The following is a 10653-nucleotide window of genomic DNA, read 5'->3' as shown; positions in this document are numbered from 1 at the left end:
TTTTTTTTTCCATTGATAAAGTTTACAATAAAATCCTTTTCCTTTGTACATTAGGTTCAATTCATGTCACCTAATTAATAGGATGGGCTGTTACATTTAGTAAATTATCACTTTTATTCACCTTTATCGGCTTATTTTTTGGTAATAAAACATTATTTGTCATTGTAGTTAAAAATCTAATGCACCTCTTACTTTCCCTGTGAATTGAATGTAGTTTAGTCACTGCTTGCAGTCATTCAGTGAGATCCAGCAACATATCCATCGAGTGTATGATTACTTCTGGATTAACACCGCATTGACGTCAATCGAGTTACAGGGTTGTAGTTTAAAGCTTTCATTGCTCCTTTTGCTAAATTATACCAAATTTATTTGCAATATGTTAGTGGGAAAACCATTTAGTTTCATTCAAGTGTTTGAAAAAGAATTACATACCAAAGAGAAACTAAACTGAAAAGTGCCCAGAAAAAATACACTTACCTTCAATCCCACAGGGCAGTCTGATCCATTCGGGGTGTCTTGCATCGGGTCCTGCGTCGTCTTGGAGCCGGTGCTCCGGGTGTCGCCATTTTCACCTCTTCTTCCGGGTACTTCATCCTACATCACCCGACCCAGGCACAAGATCGGGTGACGTAGGATGGAAAAAAACTTGCCGATCTTACTCCGCATGCGTGAGATAACGCAAATTTCTCCTGCGCGAAAAGACTCCTTCGCCTGCACAAGATGCTCCGGCTTGTGCAGAAGGAACACCCCAAAGCCTCCAGGGTTGCGTGACGTAGGTGTCTACCTAGTGGAAAGGTGGCATATAATTGATAGGTGTATTGAATATTTTTTTTTTAATTTTTCACTGACTTACTCCAGTTAACAAAACAGTTATAATTACTTTTTAATTAATGAACCTAAATGTGGTTTTCCAAGAAAATATTTATCTTTGTTTTTAAACTGTATTGAAGTAACATGGCCACTTTTGATGCAAATAATGTTTGGATGATTATTTTGAATCACTGTCAGTGACTCCGGGGAATAAGTGCTGATTGTCTTGTTAAATGTGCATGTGGGAAATAGTTTTCACACTCATGTAAAGTGCTACATGCTGTCACGAATAAGGCTTTGATTGGGTTGGTATATTTATGAATTTAAATGAATCATGTACCAGAGAAAATATGTTTTTAAAATTTCTAGTTTGCACAGACAGAAAGCAGCAAAGACACACAAATGTGCAAAAGCCATGATTTTATAGTACTGGGGGTTGTTCTGCTCCACTTTTAGTGAATCACACAAAGAAATAAAACAGATATTGGATGTTGCATTATTGTGAGGTACAATGACCAGCATAATGGAAGGAGGAGCTGGGTTGTAGTATAAAGGAACCATGAGCCATTGTTGTCTTAACCCAGCAGCTGTTTCCTTCTACCGTTGCCTGGATTGCAATACTCTCCATATAGTTGTAGAAAGTTTATGGAGCTTTCCATTTATGGAACATTTCCCTTAATTGCAGAACACTTCCTTAGTTTTCATTAATGCCATGTTGCCCTATTCCCTAATTTTTTTTTAATGCAATTCATGTAAGTTGGTTTTACTATGTTTATTTGTGGTGCTACTGATTTCAAGCATTGCTACTGATAATTAGGTCAGTTCTGATCTCCCTAAGGGTGGGAACAAATGCATCTGCTGGTTGGAGCGTCCAATTTAAAAGATTTTCCAACAAGTTGGAAAAAAATCCTTGAAATACACACTGACTGTCTCCTCTTTTATAAAGCTTTTTTTCAATTACATGTATCACCATTTGGTAGATATGCTAAGAATGGATGGCAGATATTTCTCTCTCTTTCCTTTATCTACAGATATCCGCCTTACAATCTCTAATTCATGTAACAAAGTTAAAGCTGTGGACAAATCAACCCTTAGCAACTTACCACCATCAACGTGAGCTTTTATGTCAAAAAAAGTCACAGTACATTGCACTCAGGGATTCAGGAAAAGCATGATAGGGTCCTGATCGGTAGCAAAGAATGCCCATTGCTTTTAGAGTACAATAGATTTCCATTCTAGCAATACTATAAGCACACTCAACCTAATATGCCCAAATGTATCTCCTAACGTTGGCATTTTTATCTTTGTTTAAAGTAAATGACTCAATAGTTAGGTGCATGTAGAATATTTACTGTGTAATACTGTGTAATAATAATAATAATAATATTATATGTAAATGGTTACCTTTGCCTTTTAGGATGTCTAGGTTAGTACTATGGCTTTTACTGCTGTGGTTAGGCAACCCAGCCCACCCCTCCTGGAAAAAGGACCAGGCCATTATAAGAACTAACAAACATCTGATTTGGCTCTTAAATCAATTTTATGTAAAAAAAAAAATATTATAATTTATTATTATTATTTTGATGCATAGATGACTGCATTACAACAATATGAATTGATTGGCTTGGTATACATTTCTGCAGATCTCTAGATAAGGCAGCATGCTGCGCTTTTATTAAAACCCAGACGAGGAGAAGGTTGAAATAATGTAAGAGTATAAATTTAAATGTTCATAAATTCAATACCAGCAAGAAAGAACATTTTTCCTTTATTTCCAAGTTTCTATTATCATGCGTTACAAGGGTTCTTTTATAATATCTATATTCTTTACACGATCCTACAAAGAATTAGAAATGATTGCTTTTTCTAGATTTATGGATAGGATAAGAATCAGATTGCTTTGGAGATTTGTGAACTGCGCAGAATTTTTTTCTGAGGTGGAGAGGCATTGAGCACCAGTATGTTTTTATTCTTTAAACACTTGAAGAACACAATAATTCTCTGCTTGACGCTGAAGAAGTCAGAAAGAAAATTCTATTTCCTTCGTCTGATAGGAAAGAAAATGTATTTTTGCTGAAGGGCCTTACGAGAAACCACCTAACAATATTCATTTAAACAAAGAAGGTTTCAGTGTTGTTTTATTCATACTTCTGTATAGGTATTGTACAAGGTAACTAAACTCCTAGGTGGCGTGCTCAAATTTTTTGACAAAGTGCTGTGTAATTCTAATAAAACAAAACTATATGGCTTTAGGGCTGTGGATGATGAAGACTTGTCACTACTTCGTGTAAAGGCATTTTCTAAGCCACCATTGTTTATACATTCTTCAATTTGAGCAGTCTATTCCAGCATGTTATTCATTTTTTTGTGCTCAGAGACCCTGTACACTCGCTAAACCCTTCTTGGCCTAGTTAAAGCAGACCTAAACTAAAAAACAAAACAAAAAGTTGCCAGGATTTAGTGCTAATTAGGAAAAGAGATATGCCGTGTCTGCTTTGTCAAAAAAAACCTGGCTCCTGGTCTAGACTGTATGGAACATGCATTGTTTAGTGTAGAACTTAGCTCTGGATGTGGCGGTGCCACATACAGGGCCAGCTGCCGGGGGCAATGTAACTCCTGTACTATTGCAGGAATTACATTATCAGTGGCCATCCAATGGCTGAAGAGAATCACTGCGTACTCGGAGGTCCGCCATGTACTTGGTGGTAAAGATGGAACTTCTGAGGGCTCAGTGATGACAGGATTCTGGACCTGTTGATGCTGCAAGTCCATGCCATAATTGGCAAATGGGCTGTGCATTCCTGCTGATTATGTCTAAAGCTCACCACCCACCAATGAGTATAGTTCTGTTTTAGGCCTTCTCTGCACTTTTGGAATTGTCAGGTGCCTATTGTTTTTTGGTTCCTTCATCAAACTTCAATACTGTTACTAGAATCAGCAATGACATCAGAGTCAGAGGAAGTAACCAGATTGCCTGGTGGGAGACTGGAAATCTGACAATCCCAGTAGTGTTGAATGCCTAAGCCACAAAAAGAAAAGAATTATTAAACGTCTGAGAGCTCTTTTCTCTGCACCTTTTCCATTGTAGGGGCTTTTCAAAATAACAACTGCAGTAATTAAATTTGTTAGATCTATTGGATTGTAAGCTCTTCTGGCCAGGGTCCTCTTCTCCTCCTGTGTCACTGTCTGTATCTGTCATGTGCAACCCCTATTTAATCTACAGCAAAATATATAGGCGCTATATAAATCCTGTTTATTTATAGTAATAATAAAAATAATGAAAAGTTTGGGTGAAGAGCTGAGTGCATTGTAACACTACGGATGGTGTATAGTTCCTTTTATATAGTTTTTTACATCAGATCAGAAGGAGGAACAACTAAGGTGGAAAGCAAGGCAAAGGTTCTGCAGGATACCCATGCACTCCAAATAGGGGACAGTTGGGCTCAATTTTGCCTGCATTGCAAAGTTCCTAGACATACACTTTTTGTGTTTCTATTGATTTTAATGAACCCTTCAAAATGCATTGAACTGCATCAACATGAGTTATTAATGCATAACTGTGAACCTAACCTAGAATACACATCCCAATTGTCCATGCCTTTATAAAAAATGTATTGTCTAGCTAATGTAGTACTAAACCTTCAGTTTCCAGCACTTATATTATTCCAGTTGTATTTTTAGGAAGATTATATAAAGTTAAATCAGTTGTGGGAAAAACACTTTATTTTTAAAACAGGGAAACTGACATTCCTTGTGGGAATCTTCCAGGTCCATGTGTTTCAATAGCAGTATTTGATTCCAACCAGGGAATGTTTGAGGGAATATCATATTGGTGGTTTAACCAATCATTTTTTGCATATTTTTCATTGTCCGTGATGTGGAATGGGTATGTAATTTGCCTATATATGTTAAGTTCAATAGTGTTCATTCTGTCTATCTATAAATATTCAGAGTTATACTAAGGGCTTCCATACACCAGTTACTCCATTGCATTTGGAACATGTATTTGTGATTTTCCTGTACTAGATAGTTGTTTTTTTTCGTGCCTTCAGAGAAGAGGCGATCGAAGAAGGAATTCAAGACAAAGACAGTTCAGCACAAAGCTTTATAATTCATTTCAAGGCTCTCGTTATTTCCAGTGTGTATTGAGTCATATCATATTGCTGGGCAGCTTTTGGTTTAGAACAGAACAGCAGTATATACGTGATAAGAGCTGTAACAAAAGTAATAAATCATCTCATTCATTATTGCCATGACTCTTGATGAATTTGGTGATTTTATAAATGTATCAGCTGTCCTTACAATGCTATGGTAATTATCTATGCCTCCATTGTGAACTTAGCTTGAGGTTAATCAGAGGGCATCATCCCATTAATTGTTGAGTTGGGAAAGATTGTGTTGCTGCAGTTGAAATTTGCCATTGTTAATACTGAAGTCATCTCTTTCATGAGGCATCCTATCCTAGTACATAGCAATCCTTAGACAATACTGGCACTGCTCTCTGTAAAATGGAAACTATTTCCAAACAAATTATGGTCTTTTAATTACAATTCTAAACACTCACTATTCCTGCAAATGTTAAAATTGGATGACACCACTAAAACAGCCTACTACACAGATTTGTAACAAGCACAATCTAGAAGAACAGTAATGAGCCTATTTATTCAGGCAGTAAGGCATGAGCCAAGTGCTAGCCACCAGTTAATTATCATCTGTCATAGTTCTGACTAATTAATATAATGAAAGGTGATTGGTAGCTCCTGGTTACTCCAACACTTTATTTATGCAAGCAAGTTTCATTTATTCCTAACTGCATCCAGACCTGGTATTGCATTTTTTGCATTATTACCATGAGCAAAATCATTTATGGAATATGTACAGGTAGAAGGGATGGCTAATTGTGCCATTACACCAGGGCCTTGGACTCTCCTCAGCTGACAGTGGCCCCCACAGGGGCCCCAGGTCAGTCCAATGTGGCGGGTCCTTAAGTAGTTTCTGCACAGGAGTGTTGGCTAAGTCTGCCAGTTTGTCCAGGGAAAGGTTACGTACACACATGCAATCATTGTTGTTGGAAAGGATCTTTCACGACCCTTTCCAATGACAAATGACTGCACTATGCATGAACAAGCGCTGTACATACAGAGCTACTCTGCTCTATGGAGAGGGGAGGGGGGAGAACGACAGAGCATCACCCTGCTGTGCTCTCCTCTTCACTTTCATTATGATCATTTGTCGTCCACCATTTGTGGATCTGCCAGGATGGTCGCTTGGATGATGGACGATGAGCACGCAAGATTCTTGTGTGATATTGGCCCTGAGGTGATAATCGGATGACAACCATTGCATGTGTGTACATAGCTAAAGATTCCAAAACTAGAATGTCCAGTTAAGCACTGCTGTCATTGCCAGATGATGGGTTTTTGGTTCCCTGCATTATCTATAATGTTGGGGAAAAAATTGATTAGAAGTAAGAACAATAAAGATCAGTTAATCTTGTATCAATTACTGTATTGCTGTCAGACTGCTATACAAAGAAAAATGAGCTGATCTTTTGTATTCCTGCAAAAAGTGTTTAAATTCCTCCTGCTGGCAGCACCTTGGACCTTTTCTTTCTCACAAAAACATTGAATTATCACCTTAGTTTCAAACTCCTTCGTTATGAATACATTGCTCATACACACAACCAAGTGACCCAGGCCCAAATTGTTTGACCCACATCTCTGTACCACGGTCCAATCTTAAGCACTTTAATTTCACGTGTAGCACTATTTATTGTATGGTGTATGGCAGGGGTCGGCAAACTCCGTCCTTTAAGCCAGATACGGCCTAGCCAGTAGTTCGTTCCGGCCTAATGCCCCCCTGGTAGATTGACCTAATCCTGGCTGGCAGGGGTCGGCAACCCTCGGCTCTTGAGCCTCCTTGTTATGCCTCCCTTCCCTATATACCCTGGCTGGCATTAACCTTTTGGCCGCCAGGGTAAGGGGACATTTCTAGTCCTCCGTATGCATTGTGGAGGAAAGGGATCTCCCTTCAGGGGCATTCCCTCTCCTCCATATGCATTGCAGAGGAGAAGGATTTCTCTTCAGGAGCATTCCTGGTAGGGGGTGTAGCCATCAGTGAGAGAGTGAGTCCGGCCTAGTGTGCCTTCTTGACCTCCTAAAATGGCATAGTAGCCAAAAAAGTTTGCTGACCCCTGGTGTGTGGGGTGATCCAACATGCAAACTCTACACCCCTGACCACTTCCCCAATACACAGTGCTGGTCAAGGACCTAGAGTGGTCTTTATTGGTGTGTGCAGGGTGGTGGGTCAGACCCCTGTTGACCCGGGCCACTGTGTTGTGCAGGGGAGCAAAGTATTTCTAAAGATATTTTAACTAAAATGAGAGTTCACACTAAAAAAAAAAGGTATTTTTTTATTGTATATGAAACTTCACTGCATTACAGGTATAAATACATTTTGGCTTTAAGATGACAGTAATTGCTCCAAATAGAAAGTAAATGTGTAAGGTGATTTGCATAATTTACCCTGTTCAGTATTTGTATTGGTTATATTTATATTGAAATAGATATTGATTAAATGCGTTGTGTGTAAGTTGTGTTTTTTTTGGTAACTAAAGCAACAGTTGTTTTCCATAATACATGTTTTTTTTTACTCTGGTGTATTTGTTGTATCTGCACTATATTTAGACCTTTTCTTTCCACATACCAGTAGATTTAGTGCGTATGGTCCCAGTGCTGCATTCTGCAGGAAATGTTTGCAGGCACCTCCTGTTGTGTACCTTCTGCTTTTATAATGTGTATAGGATCTGGGTGGACCTCCTTGTACTTCATATGAATGTTTTTATATTTCCTTCAGATGATCTCATAGTACTTCAGTTTTTTAAAAAGGTTTGTAGCATAGTAAACTTTACACATTCAGATAAATATACAGAGCATAAAACAAACAAAAAATCTGCTCATCCAAGCCACTAAATAATGTACAGCACTGCTTAATATGTTGGCGCTATATAAATCCTGTTTATTAATAATAAAAATAATAATAATACCTTACAAAGTTTCTGTTAATTTTTGATTAACAGGGTGTTCCTGATGGGTTTCCCAAAGACAGGCAACACATAAATCTTTTTTATTTTTGTCACCTGTCAATCTTTTGACCCAACATCAGGGAAAGTAAGAGCGAGTCCTGAGCATCAGTCAACTCACATATATAAGGTTTGACAAGGGAGAAATGTAGATCCAGAATCAAGGCCTTTATCCCACCCAAAGGTAGTTTTCTCAATTGTAAATACATACTTTGAAGCCCAATAACCATGTGTATAGTGTCTTCTATACAATACCAGTCCATTGGGCCTCTATTTTCCTTTTTATATCGGATTTATACAGAATTATAAATTGCATTCTTGATATTCCTAAAATGTCTTTGCATTGTAAAATACAATATCTTCAGCATATTTGTATAGTTAGTAGAAAGGCAGTATCTGTTTCTGTGGTCTCTAGGGGCCATGTGGGTTACTAAAATATACTTTTGGGCTCTTATCCTTATCCCCCTTTATGAAACTACAGGCCACTGATCTATAGAAACATGAACATCAGAAATTGGGACAACCAAGGAACATGCCTGTTCTAAGCCACTGATTGGTAAAGTAAGGTTAAGTGTGGCAATCTCTAAGCTTTCATCTTAAACCTCCACAGATCACCAATGCTAATTGGTTATAGAAATTGCCTAATAAATCAAGGACGCATAATAATGTTGGATCTCTATTGATCGGAACTTATAGTGGGCTTGACTTTTTTTTTTTTTGCTATATTAATCAAAGGTTGTTAAAAGCCTAACAAAAGTAGCATTATAATAATGGCAGTTCACATTTCTTTTAGAAGCTGGAATCTCTGCATGGAATGCCAGCATCAATGTCCTCCTGTACATTTATTGTATTAGCAAGTACTATATGTTGGCATACAGCCTTATAAAAAAATAAATAAATAAATAAACCGCAATTAACATTGTTTGCAACCTATTAGTTACCTAATTGACAGAAACAATTGTTCTTATTACACCACACTATTTTTTAGCCAGTTTAAGCTTTGTATCTTTAATGCAAGCGTGCAGTGCACCGGTGATGGAATTGCACTCATGACATCAGTTCCTCCTCTGTACGTTATTCTTAGGGATGGGTGGTTAAGCATTAATAAAATGCTGTAAATAAATAACTGACAGTGTGTAAGGACATCAGTGGTTCTGTAATATAGGAAGGCTGCAGGGTGGGAACTAAGAGTGGAAGAGGAAGGTAGTCAAGGCCTGTGCAATGTCGGAGATATGAAAATAGCTCTGGTGTAAAGAATAACCTTGACTGCTTTGTTTCCATTTATGTGTAACTAGAATGGCTATTAATAGAGTCTATAAAAAGATTGTGAAAGGGAAACAAATAGAAAGTCATTGATCAAACACTAACGCAATCCTGTTTAAAGTGAATATATTGACTCCAGCACTTCAGAGCTAAATTATAAAAAATATTATTAGAAATAAGGTGCATGCACATGCATTATATATTACTTCAATGGTTTATTGTACAAATTCCAGAACAGAATTTTTGTAGGAATGCGAAAATAACAATATGAATTACACGATATCAATCTGTTTACTTCAACCATTGCTCCATATTTTAACGAGAACAGTGGTGCAAAATCATCCAACTGCTTGGCTTTATTTGAATTCAAGTAGTCATCACTGTAGACGTCTATGGAGAAATTGTTTTACTTTCAACTGTAACACTTATATGAGATATCTAATACTTCCTATCCTAAAGAGCATTAAATTCATTTGTTAAAGAATTGCCCTGAAATGTGCATCCACATAAAATTCCTACAGTAGTCATCAAGACATTTTACCTTGCTTGTGGACATACAACAACAAAAATGTACCAAAGATCCCTTCCCTACTTTAAAAAAAAATATTAAACTTGTTGGGCTCTATTTATAAAACAGGGACTCTGACATTCCCTTAAACATTCCCTGGTGGTAATCAATTACTGGCATTGATTCACATGGATCTGGAAGATTCCTACAAGGGAATTTTTAAGGGAGTGTTGGATTTCCTGATTTAAAAATGAAGCTTTTTATGTTTTTTGTGTAACAGTGCAAATATATTACTTTATTTAGTTTTCTACCTTGCCCTATTTTTAACACATTTTTGCTGCATTGATACATTTTTAAGAATTTTTAGTCATGAAGTTAGATTTTTTTTCACGCTTAAATGTGTTAGTAGCAAATATTTTGAGTGTGTATTTTTCATTACGTTGAAGTTGATATTTGATAATGAAACACCAGTTTATGCAACGCTTCAATCCCCAAAAATGTAACTGAAATGCACACAAACATTGTTACAAATTATAAAAAAAGAAAAGTTATATATTTTGTGAAAATATGGTTTTCATAAAAAGTTTTCTATAAAGAAACAGAAAAAGTTTGTATAAGTTGTTCAATAGGAATTAAATTATACTCTAAAATACTTGCTGCAAATAGCACATAATGCTTTAGTTATGGAAATATTAATATATTTCTATTCTAGTATTAGATTTAAATTTTTTTAAATAACTAGAAAATTCATATTAAAAAATATCTGTATATACAGATAACATATATATTGACAAAAACTTGAAAAATAACTGCAATAACAGCATAATAACATGATAGCAGGGTTAACTGTTATCCACAAAGCAAAGTTATTTTACTCTTAGTTCCATTCTTGAAACAAAGCAAAACCCACAAACCCATGGTCAAGATCATTTTCTTTTTTCACTTAAACATATTTTATGAATTCTCCTTGTAAGGATAGAACACCTTTCAG

At 36.7% G+C, this 10653-nt stretch overlaps 1 protein-coding gene across 1 annotated transcript in view; it reads left to right on the top strand.

The window, feature by feature from the left end:
• Positions 1-10653, top strand: part of PLCB1 (phospholipase C beta 1) — a gene marked incomplete in the record, with an annotated part of 348446 nt that overhangs the window by 97235 nt on the left and 240558 nt on the right.

The sequence above is a fragment of the Pyxicephalus adspersus genome, chromosome 4 (genome assembly GCF_032062135.1).
Source record: "Pyxicephalus adspersus chromosome 4, UCB_Pads_2.0, whole genome shotgun sequence".
NCBI classification, from domain to species: Eukaryota; Metazoa; Chordata; class Amphibia; order Anura; family Pyxicephalidae; genus Pyxicephalus; species Pyxicephalus adspersus.
This window is presented reverse-complemented; position numbering and strand designations above follow the sequence as displayed.